This window comes from Bos grunniens, chromosome X, assembly GCF_055505025.1.
Source record: "Bos grunniens cultivar Pamir isolate PY7600 chromosome X, Bosgru_T2T1.0, whole genome shotgun sequence".
Lineage (NCBI taxonomy): Eukaryota > Metazoa > Chordata > Mammalia > Artiodactyla > Bovidae > Bos > Bos grunniens.
The window spans coordinates 39,103,843-39,129,328 of record NC_141194.1 but is presented as its reverse complement, the minus strand read 5'-3'; the positions used below and the strand labels follow the sequence as shown (position 1 = coordinate 39,129,328).

General features: G+C 49.2%; 1 long non-coding RNA gene across 1 annotated transcript; it reads right to left on the bottom strand.

Annotated features, from left to right (window-relative positions):
• Positions 1 to 1,125: 1,125 nt before the first annotated feature.
• On the bottom strand, positions 1,126 to 25,191 carry LOC147340180 (uncharacterized). Its single transcript, XR_015158626.1, has 6 exons — positions 25,000 to 25,191; positions 22,480 to 22,573; positions 19,010 to 19,157; positions 17,930 to 18,039; positions 9,562 to 10,182; positions 1,126 to 2,741 (listed from the first exon to the last, which is right to left on the bottom strand). It is a non-coding gene; the product is annotated as an uncharacterized LOC147340180 (long non-coding RNA).
• Between the last annotated feature and the right edge of the window lie 295 nt (positions 25,192 to 25,486).

The window sequence follows — 25,486 nt, the reverse complement described above, 5'->3', positions numbered from 1 at the left end:
ACACAGGCAGAGAAACAGTTATTAGTCAGAATTTCCAAGAGGCAGTAACCTCTCCTCTTTTTCACCGAGTCCAGCTCAGTTTGGCAACTCCCCAGGTGACCCTGGGGAGGTTGCTTCTCCTCTGAGCCTGATTTCCTTCTCTTATCAAATGCTCATTGGATGCTTCGTGCTCTTCCTGATGCTTTCTTTACATGTTAATTCATTTCGTCCTTGCTACAATCTTCTGAGGTAGTATGATGATCATCTTCCCCATTTGACAGATGAGGAAACTAAGGCAGAGGTTAGTAAACTCATCCAAGGCCACACAGTGAGGACGTGGTGGAGAACTAGTTCAACCCAGGGCTGTCTGGCTCTAACTCTGTGCTCTCAACTGCGAGGAAATCCTGCCCTTCAGTGGGCTGGGCTGGACCAAATAGATGCCCTCCAAGGTCCCTTCAAGGGCAGACATGGTAAACTTCTACCCACTTCCTTCCTCTAACTGCTCCAGAACCCAGGCGATATTCAGTTGAAAATCCTCACCGAAAGGCCATGTATTCTTCTGCGTTGGGGCCCATTTTACAACTCTAGACATCGTGGAAAAGGCCAGTGGGGATGATCGGAATCCTGAGATGAGAGACAAATGTGGAGGGGAATGGAAGGACTTGCCTTTTTCAACCCGTTCGTCTTTGTTGTTGTTTCTCTCTGTGGCTGTTCTTATGCACAGAGGGTCCACTTTTCCAAATGTGATTTTTAAACTGCAGCAGAGAGAAAGCCAAATAAACACAGAATGGTCGGCCAAGGGCCCGTACTTTCTATTCCCTGGTTACAAAGTAAAATTAGCTAGCTGGTGGCCAGGGCTGGGAGATTTATTTTGGTCTGAAGTCAACCCACAGATTAACAATATTGGCAAGAACTATACAGGAGGGGAAAATATTTTGGACAAGGCTGCATATGTGTGTGGATACATCATCCCCCTCTGTACGGCGGCCAAGGTTAAAGGGAATGGGAGTCAGGAGCAGGCTGTGTGGTGTCCTTTCCGTGAACAGTCGCTTTCTCTATCACAATGCCAGCTCACACCCTCTGAGGGCAGTTGCACAGTACCTTGCAGGACAGAGGAAAGGTGGCCGGGAAAGCACACTCACCATCTTTCAGAAGATGGGCTTGCTCATTTTTTATTCCTCCTTTCGTTCCAAGACCCACATTCCATTCTGAGGATAATTCTCAGGCAAGAGCAATTTCCAGATTCTCAAGGACTCACCGAGGGTAGTGTCAGAAAAAATTATCCAAAATTGGAAATAGGCGAAAGAGATTATTGGGTGTTCTAGCTGCATCGTGCAGGGCTGGCACCTTTGATTGATTTCCTATTGACTGGGCTATTTTACAATCCCATAGCGGCAGAGGTTGGTTAACTTTCAGATTTTTGTCTGGTAGAGATGCAAATAATTTCTAACCTAGCTGTCTCACCCTAAGATTCTTCTATTAAATTGCCTATAAATACCGAGCTCCTCACATTCTCACTGTAACCAGATTTAACATCTTAGACATTTCCTCATTAAGAAATGAGTTAAATTAAATCTTTGACATGTGGTCATTTTATATTTACATGCGAGTCAAGTGTTTTCACCTTTGGAAAATTCCACTTTAACACAGGAATGCGGGTATGTATTGACGTGACATTTTTTTCCTGGCCTCTTTGTCATCAGAACTCAAGCCCCAGGGCCAAGACCTCATACTCCTCAGGGTGGAGTCCACACAGCCCTTCTACAGCAGGGAGCTTTCCCGGCCCGCTTTGTGGCTATCGTGGCTATCGGCAGATGAGTCCCTGGCCCTGGCCTTGTTCATCTCCACCCTGGCCTAAAGCATGCTGCTCCTTCAGGGAACAGTCAAGGGTAGGAAAGTTATTTAGGACCCATAGGAGTCACCAGACCCTCTTCCTAGAAGACCTTGTGGGCTTGGGCAAAGGAAGCCTTCAATTCTCAGACTCTGAGGAAGTGTTCTCATTCTCAGAATGAGAATAGTCATCTCTACATTGCAGACTTCACAAGGAGTTTCTAAAGTGCTTCTCAAACTTCAGTGTGCATATGACTCACCTGGGGTAATCTTAATATACAAATTCTGATTCAGCAGGTCTGGGGAGCATCTGAGGGGGTCCTAATAGGCCCTCAGGGGAGGCTGCTTCCTGGTCCATGAGCCCTCTGAGTAGCAAGGCTCTGGGGTTGCTGGGAGAGCCTGCCCATGGAAAACCCCAGGGCAAAGTAAATATTCCTGTGAGGAGTTAATGATTTATATACTTAGGGCTCCACTCCCTCAAAAGCGCAGGTCTGAATCAACCCCAGGAACAGCCATCTCCTAAACCCATGCTGTGCCTGGGCCATCACTCACCTGATCTCCCTTAATCCCCATAACCAGCCCAGAAGTCATTCCAGTTTTGGTCAAGAGGAAACGGGTGCACACCAGTCACCTAACAGCACTGGCTTTTGGAGCCCGGCTTGCTGAGCTCTAACCACATTACCACACAGCTTCCTTCCTCCACCACAACTTCGCAGGCCTGGGCTCCTCGGCCACATCCCCAGGGGCCTTCGAAAGGGACAAGGGAGAACTTTCCTCCTCACCACGTGGCCCCCACTCCCCTCACATTCCCTAGATGATTCCTCCACCCTCTCCCCCTGCAGCTGTCAGAGGGAGGGCACGACTTCTGATTCACTCCACAGTAGACAAATGCTCCTGGAGAATCTACAGTGGGCAGAGCTTGCTTCTTCACCCTGGAGAGGAACAGGGAGAAATTCAAACAATGAAAACCAGATCTCTGCCTTCAAGGAGGTTAGAATCCAATGGAGAAGCTACTATGTAGATACACTGCAATACGCATTCAGATAGTCCCTGCCAGCCCTTTTGTCAGGGGAGCCCCTCTGTCCTCCGGATAGGGCCCCTGTTTATCAGCAGACCTTTTGGTCTGCAAAGATAATCCTGCTGAGTTTTTTATGGACTGGGTGTGGGGTGGGGGGTGGCTGCGGGGAGGACAAGGCAGGTGGCAGATGCGGGCGGGGGGAGGGGGCAATGTGAGCAGCAATTAGATTTCTGTTTCAGTTGACGGTGTGTGCTCCTGGGGACCCAGGGACTGGGTGCTCCTTTGCCAAATGTAAATATCAAACCAATAAATGCTAATGTAGCATGAAAAAGTGCTGATTTGGGAGAAAGTTCCAATCATTTAGAGAGCTTGTCGCAGAAAGCATTTAGGTGTTCCGGCTGCAAGGAAGCTGGGGAGGGAATTAAGGGGATGGAATTCGTAGCCCCCTTCTGGGTGGTGGTACTACCCCGGCCAGCCACTCCAGGGAAAGGGAACCAGCAAGGACGGACACAGCAGGGTGTTGGGAGGGGACAGTAAATAAGACAAAGCCAGCAAAGGGGATCAAGTTCCTAAACATCTGGCATCAGTAGAGGGAGATAGCAAAGAGCCCTTTTGGGCTGGTGCACTGGGATGACACTGAGGGATGGGATGGGGAGGGAGGGTCAGGATGGGGAACACATGTACACCCATGGCTGATTCATGTGAATGTATAGCAAAAACCACCACAATATTGTAAAGTAATTCAGTTCAGTTCAGTTCAGTCACTCAGTCGTGTCCGACTCTTTGCGACCCCATGAATTGCAGCACGCCAAGCCTTCCTGTCCATCATCAACTCCCGGAGTCCACCCAAACCCATGTCCATCAAGTCGGTGATGCCATCCAGCCATCTCATCCTCTGTTGTCCCCTTCTCCTCCCACCTTCAATCTTTCCCAGCATCAGGGTCTTTTCCAATGAGTCAGCTCTTTGCATCAAGTGGCCAAAGTATTGGAGTTTCAGCCTCAGCATCAGTCCTTCCAATGAACACCCAGGACTGATCTCCTTTAGGATGGACTGGTTGGATCTCCTTGCAGTCCAAGGGACTCTCAAGAGTCTTCTCCAACACCACAGTTCAAAAGCATCAATTCTTTGGCACTCAGCTTTCTTCACAGTCCAACTCTCACATCCATACATGACTACTGGAGAAACCATAGCCTTGACTAGACGGACCTTTGTTGGCAAAGTAATGTCTCTGCTTTTGAATATGCTGTCTAGGTTGCTCATAGCTTTCCTTCCAAGGAGTAAGCGTCTTTCAGTTTCATGGCTGCAATCACCATCTGCAGTGATTTTGGAGCCCAGAAAAATAAAGTCTGACACTGTTTCCACTGTTTCCCCATCTATTTGCCATGAAGTGATGGGACCAGATCCCATCATCTTAGTTTTCTGAATGTTGAGCTTTAAGCCAACTTTTTCACTCTCCGCTTTCACTTTCATCAAGAGGCTCTTTAGTTCTTCTTCACTTTCTGCCATAAGGGTGGTTAGCCTTCAAAAGAGTACTGGAGTGGGGTGCCATTGCCTTCTCCAAAATAAATTAAAAACAAAAAACAAAGAGCCCTGTTATCAAGATTTCTGTGATCTTGACAGCTGCCTTGATGGGTCTTTGCCCAAGGTCATGGTCATCTTCATGGATGTCTTGAAGGTGGCCCCAGCCACACCACCCTACCTTCAGGGACCCCTTTATGGTTGAGGGCTCTGATCTCTCTGTCCCACCATACCATACACCCACTTCTAGCAAGCCTGTCAGGATCTCTCCACCTCACAGAGGCCCTGGAGGAACTCTGTAAATCCTCATGAACTTGACTCAATACAAATGGCTATTAAGGGAGCTGAGAAAAGAAAGCAGGGAAGTGTGTTGGAGAGAAGACTTGGCTGGGGTCCAGACCTGGCTCTGCCATCTCTTTGACCTTAGAAAAGATATCATACCTCTCTGAGCCTAGAAGCCTCAGTTGCTCCACCTGTAGAATGGGAATAACCACTTTTGCCTGGACAATTAAATGAGATAGTGATATATGTGTGAGGGCTTGGGAGCTCGCACATGGAGCCGGCAGGTCGCAGGGGAGATTAGCAGCAGTGGGGCTCTGCAGCCATACCCTTGTGAATGACGTCACACCCTACCATGGCCCAGACTTGCTGGGTTCTCTTTCTGGTCCCAGGACACTGAGCAAACACCTTAAGCCTCCTTACAGCACTGCTGCTTCTGAACATCAAAGGGAAAGAACATTCAGAGGGAAAACCACTCAAGCATTGTCCCCCACCTCCTCCTTTTTAACCCAACCTGGCCGTCTAATCTGGTCAAGTTTACCTCTAAATATCTCTGGAACCTGCCTCTCCCCTTTCCTTACATTCTGTTCCCAGAGCTGCTGCCTTGGTTCAGATCCTCTTGACTTTTTTAATAATTTACTTTCTAAAATATTTATTTACCTATTTACCTGTTTATTTATTTATTTTTGGCTGTGCTGAGTCTTCCTTGCTGCACGTGGGCTTCTCTAGTTGCGGTGAGCGGGGGCTACTCTAGCTGTGGTACGTGGGATTCTCACTGCAGTGGCTTCTCTTGTTGCAGAGCTCGGGCTCTAGAGCATGCAGGCTTCCGTAGTTAAGGTGCGTGGGCTTAGCTGCTCTGCAGCATGTGGGATCTTCCTGGACCAGGGATCGAACTCGAGTTCCCAGCATTGGCAGGTGGATTCTTATCCACTATGCTACCAGGGAAGTCCTCCTCTTGACTTTTGTCCAGAACCCTGCAGGCTCCCTGCCTCATTGTTCCCACCCCAGGCCCCTGTTCTTCCTCGTGGCTGCCTCCGTTACCCCACTGCTCTGCTTTCACCCTGACTTCCAGCCTCCTCTGGCCCTGCCCTCACAGCCCAGCCCTCCTGCTCAGATGCCCCAGAACCGGCTTCTGTACTTCAGGGTCTTTGCATCTGCTACTTAAGCCAGACAGCAACTCTGACATTTTGGCGCAGCTGGAACCCCCAACCCCTTGGTTACTCTCAGTGGGATGTGAGCTCCTTCCCATGTACTTTCTTCTCTCAGGGCTTGCACAGCTCTCGGCCAAGTAGAACAGTTATCTGGGTTTCCATGAAGGTAAACTCCCTTAGAATGCACTCAGAAGCCCAAGGTCAAGCTCTGGGAGGACAGTTTCTGGTAAGGAGGCATAGCTGGGCCCTGAGCCTTGGCGGCTGTCTCTCCTTCATTTTTCCTTTCCACAACCTTGGGATTCTCTCTGAGACCTTCAGCCTGCTGTTGAGCTAGGCAGAGGAATGCAAAGACCTCGCAGAAAAATGTCAAGGGTCTAAGGAAGAATAGCTAAGGCAGTTCTCAGTCTTTCAAACTCTCCCAGCATGCTCTGAGCCAGGCCAAGCTCTGGAGATATAGCAAAGGCCAAGGCAGACCCAGATTCTGCCCTCCTGGAGAAACCCGCCCTAGGGGATGTCAGACAGCATGGCATGAGGACGCTTTGTGGAGGGCACATGTGGAAGAGAACTGAGGCCCCCAGCCTGCGGCCAGAACCAGCTCGCCAGGCAAGGGAGTGAACCACCTTGGAAGTGGATGCTGTGGCCCCAGTGGAGCCTTCAGACAACTGCAGCCTTGGCCGCCTCTGAGGGCAACCTTCAGAGAGATGCTGGGCCACAACCACCCAGCCAAGCCTCAGATTTGATTTGTGCACCAGAGAAACCAAGAGAGTGGAAAAAATGACTTCTGTTGTTTTAAGCTACTAAGTTTTAGGGTGATTTGTTACCTCACTATCTATAACTAATACTGTGGCACAGATGATTGAACTCAGGTGGGATAATAATATATATCATTATAACCCACCAGGTTCCTCTGTCCATGGAATTCTCCAGGCAAGAATACTGGGGTGGGTAGCCATTCCCTCTGCAGGGGATCTTCCTGGCCCAGGGGTCGAACTGGGGTCTCCTGAATTGCAGGCGGATTCTTTACTGTCTGAGCCACCAGGAAAGCTATCATTATAACAGCTCACATCTATGTGAATACCCACTATGTGCCAGGCATCCTACTATGCACTGCACACCTTCTCTAACCTGCTCCCCACAGTGATCCCAGTGCAGGGCTTATTATTGCCAATTCAGAAATAAGCCACTTATCCAAGGCCACACAATATGTGGTGGGGCTGTCTCTGGCCCCACAGTCTGGGGCACTGTTCTAAGGACCTGTGTGGAGAACCCCCTCTCCTGGGCTCATGTCTTCTTCCTCATGTGTCCCACTCAGCTCAGACTTGGATCAGTGACCCATGATCAGGAAGGAACAAGCACGATCTAACAAAGATGCCTGTGGTTGGGGGGGTACCCAGGCCCCACACTTCCCCAGCCCCCATCCATCAAAGTCAAACGCCTTGGGAAACTGATGTGCACAGCAGACTGCATTTTCCAAGAATGGCTGTAACCATGCCACCCATCCCACGCGCTCTTCTACAATGTGACACTGACTTTTCTCATTGAGAAACTGGGTCTATGCCCCCTTCCCTTGAGTCTGGGCAGGCTGGTGATGGCTTCAATCACTACTTCCACTGGACATGGACATGATGCCAGGTGACTTCCAAGGCTGAGTCCTAAGAGCTCACGCAGCTTCTACCTTATTTGCTAGTTAACAATCACACTTGGAGCCCTGAGCCACCACCTAAGAAGTCCCATCATGCTGAAGCCACCATGCTGTGAGGAAGCCCAAGTTACATACAGAGGCCACCTGCGGGCACTCCATCCACCATTCAAGCCTTTGAGTCTCCCCCCAACAAGCCCAGGCCCCAAATATGTCCATGATGGAACTTGCAGATGACTCCAGCCTCCAACTCTCATGGCTGGGCTTTGAGTCCTTCCTGCTGAGGCCTGACCTTGTGGAGAACAGACAAGCCATCCCCCACTGTACCCTCTCTGAATTCCTGAGCCTTAGAGTCCATGAGCATAATAAAATGCTTATTTGAAGTCACTAAATTTTGGACTTATCTGTTACATAGCGATGGTAACTGGAACAACATACCAGAAGTGGGTGGAAGGCTGGGTCAGCCAGTGGGTTGACCTTCCCCAACAGCTCCAGCCAGACCTGCTGCAGCTGTGTCTCTGCTCTGAAACCCAGGAAACTCAGCACCCTCTTGTACCAGGGCCCCCTCCCCCCACTTACCACTGAGAACTGAAACCACATCATTCCCTCTCCCTGTGAGTCTCACCCCAAATATTAACTCCCTTGCATGTTCACCTCCTATGTTGAACAAGGCTGCCCGGTCTAACCAATAGGGTATCTTAGAAATGATTGAGATTTCTGAGGTTAGGTCATAAAAGACACTGTGGGTTCTAGGGAAGAGAGCTTCCACGCCATGAGGATTCTCTAGCAGCCCCACAAGAAGGGTCTACACACCAAGAAACAGCCCTCCTACCAAGAGCCAACCCCATTTCACCAGCCAACCAAAAAAGTAGCCTTGAAAGTGCGTCCTCCAGCCCTGGCAAATCTTTCAGATGGTTATTGGTGACCCTGGCCGACATCCTGGCTACCACCGCATGGGGAGTCCCCAAGCCGGGATCGCCCAGTTCAGCTGCTCCCAAATTCCTGATCTTCAGCGACTGTGAGATAACAAATGTTTATTGTTTTAAGTGACTACATTTAGGGGTAATTTGTTATTCTCTGTCTGTATGTTAAACAATTCTGGGACCAGGCATGCTTTCTGATCCCCATGTTTAAATCGTACTGAGAACAAGCATAAATAACAGCTCTCTGCTCTAAGAAATACTTGCTTCTGGAAGATAAGACTGAAGCAACTAAAATAGCTTGTTATCAAGACCAACAGCTAGTTCATCAAGACTTACTACAAGACCTCTGCCTTGCTCTGCTCCCTGATCTCAAACTACTTTGTCATAAACTCTCCCAACTCCAGTCAGTTTCTTGCCTTGAGAGACCCAACTTCAAAATCACCCAGTCTGGCCTCTAAAATGCTATCAATACCCTTCCCCAATGTCCCTGCTGGGAGACATTACTAGCATTCAGTCATAGGGGTCCTTTTCCATACTGAATTAGGTATAATAAATTATGCTTTGCTCAATCAAAATTTTTCTGATGGTCTTTCTGGGGTAGTCAATACCATACACCTCCCCCAAACTGGGGCATCCACTCTGGGTTCTATTTGGTCATCTGTCCCTGTGCTGTCCAATACAGCTGCCATTAGCCATATGTGGCTATTTCAATAAAATGACATGAATCACTTTGCTGGACACCTGAAATATTGTCAATCAACTGTACTTCCATTAAAAAATTCCCCCTAAAGTACATAAGGTTGAAAATTCACTTCCTCAGTTGCACTAGCCACATCTCGGCACAGAGAATATCTTCTTTCTCACAGAAAGTTCTAGGGGAAAGTGGATCATTTGCTTCAGAGGATGGCTACCCCTGAGGAAGCTCACAGAAGCAGAGGCGTTGAAGGATGGCTGCAAACCAGGGGCAGGCCACAGCCCAGAGCAGAGCAGACCGCCAAACTCCTCACGGGCCCGACCAACGCCCGCATAGGCAGCAGGCATGACTCCACCAGGCACACCCCTCCATGCGCCGCAGGAAATCACCAAGCTTTAGACCCACAGGGCACATAGGCATGGGTGCGCTGATTTCTGGGAGCATGTGATCCCCTCAGAGTGGCCCTGGCTTGGCTGAAATGGAAGATAGACGATCTCTGATCCACACACAGCCTCCCGCATCAACTCACCGGCCTGTGGTGGGGCTCGCATTCTTGCTTCAGGTCTGACAGCAACCTGCCGGTCTGCAGAAACTCCCAGCCAAGCTTCCTGGATCCTTGTCAGCCCTTCAGGTCTGGGGTCTGGGAAGAAGGTTGAGAGGAAACCCTGGCGCGGCCCTCACAGGACAGAAATCGAGCAAAGGGGCACGTGAGAGATGCAGCAAAACCTTGGACTTCTTTTGCCTTTTCTTTTTGGGGCTTTGAGAATTTTTATTTCTTCCATGGTAACTCTCCCCTGGCTGGGGAATGTCATTTAAAATCATTCTGTCTTGAAAACTGTGGGATGAGGGAAAAGAAAAAAAGTCACCTCCAGCCAGGTTTTCACCATGCAAATCAAGGACATTTCAAAATGCTGGCAAGCTGCTCGGGGGACTTCAAAGATGTCCAGGTCCAATTACGCTTCATTTGGGGTGTGAATTGAGGAACTCTGGGGGAGGTGGCCCGAGTGCAACGTGTCAGGGTCGATACTGTGGTAATGAACCTAGGCCTTTGTTCCTGGGAGCCCAGCTGCTGACAAGTGGGCTGTTTCCTGAAGGCGGAGAAGCACTGTGTCCCCCACCAGGTGCAGGAAGCAGGCTGGAGATGTAGCTGCTGTTTAAAAAAAAAAAAAATCATTTGAAGGTGGCTTCTATTTTTCTTCATTTGTAAAAATCAAAGGTTTACAACAATATAATATCGTACATCAGTTATACTTTAATTAAAACAAAGTTTATGTAATTAAAAAAATTAAAAGGGGGCATCAACATCAAAATCTTGTTATGTCCTAGAATTAACCACACTAAGGGTCTCCTGCAATTTGATTGAGTTGGAGTTTGGGCAAGGACTCTAACTTACAGACATACCACCTCCATTTCTGTGGCTGGGTTTGTTTGAATGGGCACTTGGAAAGGCCCAGTGGGGGAGGATTCATCATTAAATGGTAAAACAAACAAACAAAACATTTTGGGGGGAATAAGTTTGGTTTTGCTTCCTAGTTAGAATGAAACTGACTGGCTGTTACTCGTTTGGGAAACTCAGCCCTCTGTAGGCAAGCTTGATGGCTTAAGGGCATTCAAAAATGATCCATTGCGTTCTTCTAGCCCAAAAGTCTTCTCAAAATGACAAGGCATATTCAGAAATCTCAGCCAAGACTGCTGGGTAGATTCCTAGCAGGACATGTGAGAGCAATAAATCTGCTGCAAGTGGGAGAAAGAAGATCAAAAGCTGGTCTCTCCCACTCTCTAGGATGCTTATGCAATTCATTATTTCACGTCCTCGGTTCTTTTTTCAAATGCAGATATCCTGAGAAAGGTAACACACCCAGTAACTAACACCTTAGTGCAAATGCATTCATCAGAAACATTTGGAATGGCAGAGGAATCTCGGTAAGGCTGCCTGTGAAGAGGGAATAAAAAGTACAGATGCTGAAGTCACACCCTGCAGAGTCCGTTTCCTAGGGTGGAGGCCTAACACCAATATTATTTTTTAAAGCTCCCCAGATGATGTCAATACACGACCAAGTTGGGAACCCAAGTTGAGAACCTCCCAGGACAGAGCATGGAGGACTGAGGACAGGGAGGGAGGGAATGGAAGAGACAAAAGAAAAAAACTGGAGTTCTTCTCATGAAAGACCTGTTTGAAGTCCTGGCAACCCAACTTGCTGGCTGCACGGTTCTGGGCAAGTGACTTAGCCCCTCTGATCTTCATCTTCTTCGTCTGTTAAATGAGAATAATTTTCTTCAAAAAACAGTGGCTCTCAAACCTGAAAGGGCATCAGAATCACCTGGAAAGTGAAAGTCACTCAGTCGTGCCTGACTCTGCAACCCCATGAACTGTATGTAGCCCGCCAGGCTCCTCTGTCCACGGGATTTTCCAGGCAAGACTACTGGAATGGGTTGTCATTCCCTTCTCCAGGGGATCTTTCCAACCCAGGGATCGAACCCAGGTCTCTCTCATTGCACACAGATTCTTTACCGTCTGAGCCACCAAGGAAGCCCACCTGGAGGACTGGTTTAAATACAGATTCCCAGGCCCCACCCTCACTCTCCCAAATCCTGACTCAGTCAGTCTAGGGCGAGCCCCCACAAATTTGCAGTCCTAACAAGTTCCCAGGAGGCCCTGATACTCCTGGTCTGGGGCAGTATCCCTGATATCAGGGGCACCTGAGCTGGTTATTATTGGTTCACCAATTTTATCCATGACGAGGCTGGAAACCAAAGGTAACACCCATTGTCTCTTGAAAAGGGCTCAAGACCCAAAGAGGGAGCTGGACTGGCACACAAGTTGTGCAAACAAATTTACATCGTTTTAGCAATTTGCTAAGACACACCCCACGTTCAAACCTGAGGCCTGAAGCCACCAAGGAGCCATCATGAAAAAGAGAGGCCACATTTTAAGCGACACCCCTCCTCTCCACAAAAAGCATCCTTGACATATGTCATCCCAGAGAGGCCTGGCCTGGTCTCTCTGGAGCCCACCGGGCTGGAGCAACAGCACCGAGAGCAGGTGTACCTGATTCACGCTGCCCTGCTCCTTGAGGGTACAAGCATGTTGTGTGTGTGTGTGGGGGGGGTGCACATTTCCTCTTTAAAATGCTCAGTGGCTTTCAGGGGCTCAGGGAGAGGGGCAAGGAGGCTCCTACCTTAGCTGCCCCTTAGAGCAGGGCTGGTGAAGCCAGTCTTTGAAGTAGAGACGACCATCATTTATGCACCCACTCCTGTTTTCCTGTTCCAGAACCCAGTATCCTCATGCTTCCAGCCTGGGTTTTTGGCCTCTCTCTGCCCCAGACTTCCCCTACCTCCTCCTATCGGATGGTTGCCAGCTCAAACTTCCCAGGTGTCAGTGACAAGACGATAAAAGAGGCCAGTCTTCACATATTTGGGGGTGACAGGTTGAGGCCCTTCTCATGAATCACAGCATTTTCCCTGGGGACTCTCAAATGGGAGACTCTCTGGCTTGGGGATTCACAGGGGACACTGCAAACCACGGGGCAGTGTCCAGGATCAAAGTTAAAGACAGAGCATGTTAAGGCAGCTTGAGAAGGAGACTCTCCACTGAGGAGAAGGGAATTGATCCAAGAAACTGGAACTGTGCACTTAAGGGTCTTCTACCCTGAGTCCCGCAGTCACCAATTAACTAGGCACGAAGAACCTGACAGCATTCTGCTTCACCAGGGCCTCAGGCCATCTGACCACAGCTGCCACACATTACTTGCTCCCTGGACCCTCCAATCTGCACCTACCCAACCTCAGTCTTGGCCACAAATGATGTCACCCCCAAAATGGTGCCAACTTGAGAGTACCTGCTTCCCTGGGCTCCGGGCTTTGGGGGTTCAAATGATCACAACCTGACATTATTATTTTTAAATTTATCTTATTGTTAATTGCTTCATCAGTTAAAATGTTACAAACTCCATAGGGCAGTTACTAGCAATCTTGTTAAAGTGCCAGCCCAGCCTAGCATCTTTGACTGTATGGGTTGATAGGTGAATAGGTACATGGATGCAAGGGTGGATGAATGGATGGATAGAAGAATGGATACATGAAAGGGCAGATGAAAGAATGAGGGTGGATGAATGCGGATGGATGGACAGAAGGTCAGATGGATGAATGGATAGATGGATGGGCGAATTGCGCAGGTGGGTGGACTAGCCTCCATGTGTCACCAATGTACTCCTATAACACCTAGACCAGCAGTTTCCAAATGTTTAGATCTTAGGACCCTTTTGCTTTTTTATTATTGAACACTCCAGAAAGCATTTGTTTCTATTGACCCATCTACCAATATTTCCTATATTAATAATTAAAAATGGAGAAAAGTTTTAAATATTGGTTAACTGATATAAAAATAACATTAATGAACTTATTAAATGAGTGGGATGCAGTCTTTGAGATGGTACCCAGTAATCTCTGCTTTGTCACCCACACCCTTAAGGATTTCTTGCCCCTTGAATGTAGGGTGGACTTACTGACTCACTTCTAATGGACAGGACAGTAGTGATGGAACGTTATTTCAAAAATCAGATTATAGAAAGACTGTGGCTTCTGTCCTGCGTGCTCTCTTTCACTCGTTCTTGGGGAAGCCAGCTGCCATGTCACAAGGACAGACCCACATGGCAAGGAACTGAGGTCTGCCCACAGCCACATGACTGAGCTTAGAGGTGGATTGTTTCTTCATCTGGTTGAGCTTTGAGATGACTGCAGCCCAGGCCCATGCCTTGACTATAGCCTCATGAGAGATTCTGAGCCAGAACCACCCAGCTAAGCTGGCTGCTCTCAGATTCCTGACCTACAGACACTGACAGATAATGTGCGCTGTTTTTAGCTGCTAAGTTTTTAGGATTATTTGTTACACAGCAATAGATAACTAATATACACGTTAACATCACTAGCACAATTTAATGAAAAAATCTGTATTTTCTGGGAAAAAAAAAAGAAAGAAAGAATTAGGGAGAAAAGTGACATTGTTATACATTTTTGCAAACCTCTTTAGTAGCTGGCTTCATAGAGGACAGCTGCTTTCTCCTAGCTGCTTTAGTATACAATCTGTTGTGATACGTGGTTTTGGTTGAAGTCTATGAAGAAAATGGAGCTTGCAATTAGAAAAGACAGTCTGAAAACGTCTGGGGTACCACAGAGATCCTTGGAACACACTTTGGGAACTGCTGACTTAGACAATCATGGCCTCAAGAGTCTCACTCTAGGGCCTTGATCCCTAACAGTTTCCTGTTTGGGACATTTGCCAGTTAAGCAGATCAGTGGCGGCCAATACTGAGAGTTAAAGAGTGGGTTTGGCTGCAAATGGGCACAAGGGAAATTTGAGAGTCCCTTGGACAGCAAGATCAAACCAGTCAATCCTAAAGAAAATCAACGCTGAATATTCACTGGAAGGATTGTTTGCTGGATTGGATGCTGAAGCTCCAATACTTTGGCCACCTGATGAGAAGAGCCGACTCAATTGGAAAAGACTCTGATGCTGGGAAAGCCTGAGGGCAGGAGAAGGGGATGACAGAGAATGAGATGTTGGATGGCATCACTGACTCAGTGGACATGAGTTTGAGCAAACTCTGGGAGATGGTAATGGACAGGGAAGCCTGGCGTGCTGCACTCCATGGGGTCGCAGAGTCAGACACGACTGAGTGACTGAACAACAACCAGGTGCTCGGGTGACCATGGTAACTGACACCACCCAGGAGTCTTGCCCCTTGCTGGAAGGGATAAGGCTCTACGAGGCCCAACAGCAGAAGACAGTGATACACAAATGCCTAATCTTGACTGGGTCTTGCCCAAGGTGTCACCCAGAAGGCACAGGATGGCCCACTTCTGGCAGCCATGGTTAAGGCCGAGGCATCTGGGGTGGTGGAGGGCGGGGTAGGGGTGGTGTTTTGTGCAGTGAAGTTTTCTGGAGACTGTGCTGTATCCTCAGGGATTTCTCCCCTCTTCACCCTTTTCCTGTGCACCTCCCACTCCCTGCCCCCTACCCCAAGTTTAACGTTCGTTTCAGCAGGAACCAGTCTGATTTTTCTCTGCCTAGTTGGTCAGAGCAATGCGTGCAGCTGTAGCAAAGAATAAAAATAGCCTCCTCCGTGACCAATTTCTTCCCACTTCCCTTTCTCTCTCTCCATGCTCGCCTCTCTCTGTCCCTACCTTCTGTGGAGGCAGGAAGGTCCCTGGAGGGTGCGAGCATTGCTGAGCTCTGCCAGGCGCCCGAGTTTCCCTCCCAGGCAGCACCTGTTCCTGATTCTATTTTGCTGTGGCCCCCACAGGCCGGCACTGGCTTCCCAGGGGACGCGGCATTGTCAGATGGGTGCCTGCCAGCCCAGCGTCCAGCCACCTCACCGGCAGCCTTGCTCTGCTGCACACAAGCACTGCAGACACTGACACATGGAGTGCCCACTGGCGGTGCTGGTATCTGTGGTGCTCATCTCTCCCCAGCCGGCTACAGCCCTGCCTGTGAGCCTTCCAGATCTTCTGGCACCTTAGAGGTTAAATAAGAAACCTCAAGCTGGAAGGAGGAAAAAAAAAAAAAAAAAAACCCGACTGGGTGCTATGCGCCCAGGCTCCAGGCGGTGTCCCTAGTGTCCTGGGCTTCCCCCACGCGGGGCGACTATGTGTCCTGGAGGCAGCCGCGGTGAAGATGGAATCTGAAGTGGGCAGAGTAGTGGGCTTTTTAGTTTGGAAGCAGGAGCAGAGAAACAAACCTGTAGCAGCTCAACTCCCCGACGCAAAGGTCTCGCCTGCCTCCGGCAACGGAGTGTTTCTAAAACCCCGAGCCACCGCAAGAACCAGGGGTATAGCACGCCCAGCCTCTCTTCCCCAAGCCTGTAGGACCCTGCGGGGACAGAGGACCAGCTACCTACATCATTTCAGGGCTGGTTTGTGGGGTCCAGGGCCATTCGCGTCACTGCATTGCAGTTTGGGAACGGAGTAATCCACTCCAGCAAAGACGGGCGGACTTTCCAAACCACACGAAAGTTCAAACCACACAAACGTTGGCTCCAACTGGGCTTGGAGCGCGGGGCTGGCTTTATCTGTCCCTGAGGGCTTTGCCCTGCCTTGCAATTGATTAGGGCTCCTAAAAACCACTGAAACGGTTTATCTTGCCCACTCAGCCTCAAGCCCCCTGATGGGCTGGAGTGGAGCCTGGATTGTTCTGGCAGCGAAGCCCCAGCCCAGCTTCCTCCCAGCTTCAAGGCCCCCAGGGTCACCTGGCTGGCCCCTCACCCCACAGAGAGTTCTCATTTTGTGGCAGGAAATAGGGGCAAATGCCATGACCATGAGAATGTTATTCACCACAGAAAGGGAGATCCTTCAGACCTGATAGGAGGGGAGGGGAACGTTTTGTAAATACAGAGATTCAACTTGGAGAGGTAAGGAATTAAAGTGGGCTTTAACACAAACTAGTGGGTTAGTGGGGGATCCCAGGCGTGGGTAGGGGGGAGTCCTGTGGTAGCTGAATTTTCAGGCTCACACCAGGACACCTCCCACCTGTCCCAGCTGCCATGGCACACAAGTCATTGCGCTAACCTTGGACAGAGAGGCAGAATTCGCCTGAATCCACAGCAGAACCCTTTCAGCCTCTGAAAGCAGGTGACCCACTCAAATTACCTAAATTCTTTCAGGCTGTGTCCTGCCCCAGCAGTTCAAGGTAAAAGAACGTGTAAACAAGTGGCTGGTCACAAGGGTTTCTATCATGTTTAGTCTCCCCTGACAAAAGGGATGTGCTTGCGTGCTCAGTCATGGCTGACTCTTGGCAACCCCATGGACTATAACCCGCCAGGCTCCTCTGTTCATGGGATTCTCCAGGCAAGAACACTGGAGTGGGTTGCCATTCCCTCCTCCAGGGGATCTTCCCAACCCAGGGATCGAACCCAGGTCTCCTGCGTCTCCTGCATTGACGGGCAGATTGTTTTACCACTGAGCCACCTGGGAAGCCCAACAAAAGGGGTACCCTTCCTTGAAAAACACCTCACAGATGTAAAAGGCTTTACAGTTTACAAAGCTGTGTAGCAACACCCCCCATCTCACCTCATCTCATCCTAAAAACTGTGAGCAATGGGGTGTGACTCCTATAGCAGTTAGGGTTCAGTTGCAGGAAACAGAAAACCTCTCCGGCTATTTTAAGCCAGGAGAGATTTAATACAGGAAATTAGGTGATTACAAAATCATTGGAGCAGGTTCTAGACGCCCATAACACCACTGAGCTGGGCTGCCAAGACTGCCGCCATCTCCGCCATCACCGGGAAGGTGGAGAGGGAGGGGGCCAGCCACAGAGATGTTGCTTCCAAGAGGACACTGCTGTAGTTGTCTTCCAAGGTCAGGAAGCCACTGCCACCACAACACTTCTCAATACCCACAAAGCTGGTGACTAATCAAACACTAGAATGTTGTCTCTCTCTCTCACACACATACACACATACACACACACTGTCTCCAGCAGCAACAGCCAGAGTAGCAGGCAAGTGGTCTCTTCCTCACTGCTGCCTTCCTAACCTCGCACAAGTGCACCTAACTGCTGGAATCGGATTCTCCTTGGCAGCCCCAGCTGCAAAGGTGTCTGGGAACTGTAGTTTTTAGCCTTCAACCGCTGCAAAACATGAATGTGCCAAAGGACCAGGTTGGAATGGAGGTTGAGTGCCTGCCACCTCATCTCCATTTTGCAGGTAAGGAAACTAAGGGTCAGAGAAGTTAAGGAACATGTACAAGATCACATTGCTAGTAAACCTCGATCTCTCTGACTCCAAAACCTGTGCTTTCATCTGATACACAGAACCAATGGCCCCATTCCATCTGGGGCTTTGGCAATCTTAGGAGCATCTTTTAGCCCAATGACCCACACTATAGTAGAAGCTACCACATACCTCCTGCATGCTCAAAGGCTGGACAGCAGGCTGTGACATGAAACTGAGGCTCAAGGACTTAGAATCGAACCCAGGGTTCCTGGCGCCACGTTGTGTATTGTGTTCCTGTCCTTAAACACACAAACAGACATACAAACCCGCATCAATATCTGGGGGAAGGGAAGACAAGCCCGAGTTGTCCCTGGAGACATACGATCCTCTAGCATTCCCTGGAGACATCTGTTCTACAGTTTTCCGGGTGAGAAGTACAAGGCTGACCCACATCCAACCCCCACAACCGTGTTTGAGAAATTCCCCATCTTGCTAGTTGCCTCCCACCAGAGAAGTGAAAAACGCCATCCAGTCACTTTCCCAGCTACCACTGCAGTTAGTGTGGGTTCCTGACTTATGCTCAGCCAATCAGATGCCCCATCAAAGACTTGGAGTCAGGAGCTGGTGATGCTCAGCTGCACGGAGGACAGAAGCCCATTCTGATGGAGAGCAGCAGTCACCATGGCAATGACATTCCATTCCTGGGATGACAGGTACCATATCCATGTCCAGAGGTGGCAGTGTAAGCCGGGGTGTCCTGGATTTGGCAATGGGATGGTCACTGGGTGGGCCTGACTTTGGCCGTGGCCCTGACCGCTGTGCAGATGCCTTTGGCCTGCTTTCCAAACCCAGCTCTCCAGGCCTGGTTATTTTGTGAACTCACCAAGACCCTTCTGATAAAGTCCTTTTCTGCTTAAATAAACCAGAATTGCTTCCTGTTGCTCAGAGCCAAGAGTTCTGGCCATTATAGCTCAGTTGCCAGATTTTCCCTGGCTTTCCCCAGCCAGACCACACAGGACACCAGGGAGTCTAGAGCTCTCATGCATCGCAGCCCACTTCCTGGGAGCTTGCGTCCCAGGACATCAGTCTGTTGGCCTTACACCAGGAGAGCTGTCTGGGTCTGACAGAGGGAGGGTCCCACATCCATCCCAGGTAGTTGGGTGATGACAGTCTTGGGCTCCAACTCAGACTGTCTCCCATCAAAGGCTTTCCCATTGACCATGACCTTTCCTTGGGTGCAAGTCACAGACCTCCCACACAGACACATACCTCCTCAAGGTCTCCCATTCAGAATCCAGAGAACACTTCCTCTTCTTCCAGAGGCTTTGCTTTTTGTTAGCCTTGGCCCCACACTGAGGCAGAACAGCTGTGGACCCAGTTCAGACTCCACAAATGCAGGCTGAGGGCACTGAGGCTCCTACGAGAGATGATAGCTGGACATTAAAAACAATTTGCAGCAACATGGATTGTTTCTGTTCAGTCACTAAGTCAGTCATGTCCAACTCTTTGCATCTCCGTGGACTGCGGCATGCCTGGCTTCCCTGTCCTTCACTGTCTCCTGGTGTTTGCTCAAATTCATGTCCATTGAGTCAATGATGCCATCCAACTGTCTCATCCTCTGTCGTCCCCTTCTCCTCCTGCCATCAATCTTTCCCAGCATCAGGGTCTTTTCCAACGAGTTGGCTCTTCACATCAGGTGGCCAAAGTATTGGAGCTTCAGCTTCAGCATCAGTCCCTGCAATGAATATTCAGGACTGATTTCCTTTAGGAATGACTACTTTGATCTCCTTACTGTCCAAGGGACTATTAAGAGTCTTCTCCAGAACCACAATTCGAAAGCATTGATTCTTCAGGCTCAGCCGTTTTTATGGTCCAACTCTCACATTTGTACATGACTACTGGAAAAACCATAGCTTTGACCAAACACATCCTTGTCACAAAAGTGATGCCTCAGCTTTTTAATACATTGTCTAGGTTGGTCAAGAGATGATGACAAGAGATTGTCATACTACGTGAAGTAAGTCAGACAGAAAGAGACATATGTTATGGGCTTCCCTGGTGCCTCAGATGGTAAAGAGTCTGCCCACAACAATAGAGACCCAGGTTCGATCCCTGGGTTCGGAAGATCCCCTGGAGAAAGAAATGGCAACCCACTTCAGTATTCTTGCCTGGACAAGATTGTTATACTAAGTGAAGTAAGTCAGACAGAGAAAGAAACATATCTTATGATATTTTTATATGCAGAATCTAAAAAAGAAATGATACAAACGAACTTATTTACAAAAGAGAAACAGACTCACAGGCCTAGAGAAGGAACTTATGCTTACCAGGGAGAAGGACGGAAGGAAGGGATAGTTATGGAATTTGGGATAGACAAGTACACACTGCTATATTTAAAATGGATAACCAACAAGGACCTACTGTATAGCACAGGAAACTGTGCTCAGTATTATGTAACAACGTAATGGAAGGGTGCTTCTCACCTAGGGGCTGGGCCTTCAGGTCCCGTCAGTGGGTGAAACTGACCAGGGCTTCACTCAGTCAGAGGCAGGCAGGAGCCAGAGAGACTGGCTTCCTGCAGTCATCACCATGAAGCCAACTCACGTCAGCTGAGTGTAGACAGGGGTGGAGAGTAGGAGGCCTATCTCAGGAGATGGCCCAGCTGGTGGGTAGACTAGAAGTCCACTGGGATGACAACAATGTGCTATAAACTTGGGCTTATCTCTGTCTTTGTTCCCATGACCCTTGCTTTCCGAGTAAGGGTACCCTGAAAATAGAACAGAGGTCCAGGGAGAGTGTGTACCCCGAGGCCAGCAGAAACAGGATGCCGCTGTGGTTGGAGAGTCCACAAGTGACGGGGCCACCACTGTCCTGGCTGGGACTCTGAAGGAAGTAGGTGTCGTTTTCTGTAGTTAACACAGAAGGGAGAAGAGCAGAGGGGCCCAGCAGAAAAAAGATGCTTTTCTCCCTTTTGTCAGGTGAGCAGGAGAGGTTCAAGGACATCATGGAGTGCTAGGGTAGGGGTGGGCTGAAGATAAGATGGAAAATCACATCGCCACTCGACTCTGGTGGGGATGGTCACAAACACCACCCTGCCATAGAGTCAGCCTCAGCCATGCTTTGAGAGAGAAGCATGGATTTTGGAGTCAGACAGACCTGGGTTCAAATCCCAGCCACACCATTCAACAGCCGTGGGATCCTAGACAAGCCCCCCCCCTTTTTTGGTAGCTTGTTACTTGGGCATCCCCGTTAGCCATGCTTCCCAGTGTGCGTGCCCTCATGTTGCCCCCTCCCACGCTGACTCTGAGTTTGGGCATGTGGCTTTCCTTGGCTGATAAGGATATAAACAAGAACGAGGTAAAGCAGAGGTTTGCAAAGTGCTTGCATGCTGAGGCTTGTCCTTTCCGAACACTCCATCCTGGAAGTCAACTGCCATGCTTGGGGAAGCCAAAGCTAGCCTAGTGAAAATGTGAGGAAGAGAACTGAGGCAGCCCAGCCAGTAGCTAGCACCAAGACTTCACACACATGAGAGGCCCTCTTTGGCCTTCCAACCGAATCTAGCTGCCAACTGACTGCATTCACATGAAAGACCCCGGATGACACCACCTGGGGCCCGAGAACCACCCAATTAATCCACAGAATCATGAGAATTTATCATTCGTTCATTATCATTCCATGTTGTTTTAAGCCTCTAAGCTTTGAGAGGTTGTTTCTGCTGCTGCTGCTAAGTCACTTTAGTCGTGTCCGACTCTGTGCGACCCCATGGACGGCAGCCCACCAGGCTCCACCGTCCCTGGGATTCTCCAGGCAAGAACACTGGAGTGGGTTGCCATTTCCTTCTCCAATGCATGAAAGTGAAAAGTGAAAGTGAAGTCGCTCAGTCGTGTCCGACTCCCAGCAACCCCATGGACTGAAGCCCACCAGGCTCCTCCGTCCATGGGATTTTCCAAGCAAGAGTACTGGAGTGGGGTGCCATTGCCTTCTCCCTGGGAGGTTGTTACATTGTAGTAAATAACTGAAATACTGTCTAACCTTCTGAGCCTCAGCTGCCCCCTCTGTAAGATGGGGTGATAACATTCTTTGCCAAAAGTTATGAGGAGTAAATTTAAGACACAACAATGATGAGCATTTACTGAGTACCTGCTGTATTCAGACACTTATAGATACCAAGCCAAATGTAGGTAATTTAAAACATCCTGAATATTCATTGGAAGGACTGATGCTGAAGCTTAACCTCCAGTATGAAGCAAAGAACTGACTCATTAGAAAAGGCCCTGATGATGGGAAAGATTGAAGGCAGGGGGAGAGGGGGACAAAGGAGAATGAGATGGTTGGATGGCATCACCAACTTGACGGACGTGAGTTTGAGCAAGCTCCGAAGTTGGTGATGGACAGGGAAGGCTGGTGTGCTGCGGTCCATGGGGTTGCAAGGAGTTGGACGCTACTGAGCGACTGAACTGAACTGAACTGATCTGCGGAGCATCTATCTCTGTGAAGTAGGCCCATTTTCCATTCAAGGAGCCGGAACATACAGGGGTTAAGTAACTTGCCCAAGGTGGCAAGTTAAGGTCTGAACTGGGGCTCTAACCTGGGTCCCTCTCATTCTAATCACCATGACCCAGCAGGGCCTCCTTCACTGGCACCAATGAGTGAACAAACCACCTTCCAGGGAAGCATCAAATCTACGTTTCAAGAACTTTGGCGGGTGGTTGGAGGAGGGAGGCGGGGGGCGTACTCACAAGGTTGGCATCAAGTCCAAGGGCCCTCGAGGGCAGGTTAGCAGGGCTCTGTTTGGTGGCCAGCCCTGTGCTCTTGGCGTTGCTTCAGAGAGTCCTGGGTCACAAGGGATGACAGAACTCAGAGCAAATGCATTTTCACTTCTAGGAAAACAGCTAATGGGGGTCATCGGCACCACGGTCACAGCCAAAAGGCAGTTTGTTTCTCAAGAGGCAGGAAGCACCTCAGCCATGAGTGCCCTGCCCCCAGCACTGGAGAGCCTCAAGAAGCTAGAAGCCACCCCTTAGTCCCTCTGAGAGACAGCCCCCTTGACGCACACATAACACACACAAAGCCACAGGAAGGAGGCAGCTGTGGGGTCCTAGATCACAATGGGGTGGGGGTGGGGCAAACCAGAGTGCCGCCCCCCGCTGCTGCTAGGAGGCTCCCATCCTCCCAATAAGGTAATGAGTGACACCGAAGAGGGATTCTTCCCTGCCCTCACCCCAAGCTAATGGTTTCACTCTCCCTCCCAGAGGTCCAGGAACAACCTTGTCCTGGGCCGGGGTGGGATGGTGGGGGGAGGTGGGTAGGGAAGCCCGCAGCTGAAAAAACCTGCACCTTCCTCTCTTTCCTTGATTCCACCCATCTTACCCACTCTGCCTTCACAGGGTCCTTTTCAGAAGTGTTCACACATGACACAAGGTGTGAAAAGAGATGTTCTGAAAGTATATTGCCAGAATGATCTCAACTTTGTTTCAAAACTATATACATTTGAAAATCTATATGTATATGTTCATAAATATACAAAAATGAGTGGCAGGAACCATCTGAAAGTGTTGACAATGATTTGGTGCTAAGATACAGTGTTTTTTTCTTCTTTGGATCTTTCTGTAGCTTCAGCTTCTCTACAAAAGACACGATCACTTTGAGAATCAGAAAAGAAACTATATCATTTGTGCTGCTTTTTAATGAATGTGCGCGGTCTGGAAAAGTCACACCTCAAAACTCTTCCCATCCAGCACCTTAATTATTGGTTCACACCTAGAGTAGTAGTAGTATCTCTGGACACCCGAGTCTTCACCCAGGGCAGAGATGGGAAGCAAGAGGCCTCCAACGCCCCAAGCAAGAGGGGGTGGGGCCGTTGAGGCTAAGCAGAAAGGGGCGGGGTCAGTGAGACTGAAGCCTGTGTCGTCACTACCTAGGATTGCTTCCTGTCCTCCTGTGGCCTGAAGACCTGGTACCCAGGCGTTGCAACACTGGGCTGGAGAAGCTGCTGGAATGGCGAACCACCCCTGGCCTGGCCTGGGAGGGCAGGAAGCCCTGGCCTGGAAGCAGAATTCTGAGGCCTGGCTCACGCATGTTGCCTGGTTCCCACTGGACTCCACCACTTACAGTAACAGCCTTCCCTTGCAGGCAGAGCGGGGACTGCAGGAGGTGAGGTGGTGCATGGACAGAGCTCAGCATGATTCCTAGTACACACTAGGCGAATAAACACACGCCCATCAGCGCCGCTATCCTGGGTAAGCCCAGCACCTCAGTCATCTGATGCTAGAAAAGGGATGTGCTATCCTGTTGGTGCTCAGCCGGCAATCCCCTGTTCTGTCTCTTGCTGGGTCCTGCTGAATATGCAACCAGAAAAAAACTTTTCTACCCCCAGAGCAGTTTCTTGATGTGCTGTCTTGGCCAAAGCAAGCTGTTAATTAGCATGGGTGAGAAATGCCCAGATGATACCATCAAAGACCTTTAAAGTACCCCCAGCTGGTTGGGGATGTTTGTTTTGCTTCCCATCAACTCTGTTCAGAACCATGACAGTATCTCCAGCCAGAGTGGGAGCCCCGAGGGGCAGGGTGGGTCCAGGAAAGCCAGACACAACTGGGAATGGTGAAGTTCCCTGACACAAAGGAGTGGACTCAAGACGAGCTCCTCCGTCCTCCTGTACTTTCAGGCTTGTAGTGCCTCCATCTGCTCTCTCCCTGCTCTGACTTAACACCCTTGCTTCCAGGAAGGGGTCTGCAGTAAGTCATTTATACATTAGTATTAATTTTGGTATTCCCAGGGGCCTCCAGTTTCATCGTGAAATAAAACTCTTTATTCTCTTCCCTTGAAATCCTGGGGCAGAGGGGTAGGGGGCAATCCTTGGCCCTAAATGAGAAAATGGGAAGGAGTGCTAATTCTGATGTTTTAGCCATTCCTGGGCCCAGTCACCCACATCCCCAAGGTTAGACCCTCCTCTACTCTGAGTCCAGTAATGTAGATATTCACCTTTATTTCTCATTAAGGAAACTGGAATAAAAGCATGAAAAGCTTTTCTCTATCCTTAAAAGAGAAGCATCTACAGAGTTTAAAAAAAAAAAAAGTGTTAAACTGATAGAAAAAAAAAAAAAAGTGACACAGAACTCAGAAGTCCTAAAGGAAAAGATGGGTGGATGTGACAACACCAGCCTCCTTTGCAGGGAAGTACAGCGTCAACCAGAGATTGAAAGCTGGTCTCCCACTGATCCAACCCACACCAGACACTGCTGTCTCCTCTAGTTACTTACAGTTTTTTGAATGAGTTGCCAGCATTTTAAAATTGGAAGTTTTCCCATAAAAATCCATATTTCCGGCATCTCCTGAAGAATCAGAAGACCCAGCACACTGGTTCCCAGCAGAGGCACACATGCTCCCTGGCCTGCCCTGGCCTCGGAACCTGCTTCACTTATTCACATTGTTCGCTTCAATTCAGCAGATGCCTGTGATGTGCCGTAAACAAATCAACAAAGAAAAGGTGCTTTAGAAGAGCATGCTTGCAACACATCCAAGCAAAAGTTAATATCCATTATATATCAATAAAACCTCCACCAACAGTTAGATGGGAAAATGGAGGAAAGTATAAACAGGTAATTCATAGAGAAAGAAAGTCAAATGGCCAATAAACATGAAAGATACTCAACCTCTGGGTGATTAGGAAAATGCAAATGAAAATGAGAAGATACCTTTTTCAAAAGCCATCAAATTAGCAAACAATCAAAAAGCTGTCTAGCATCA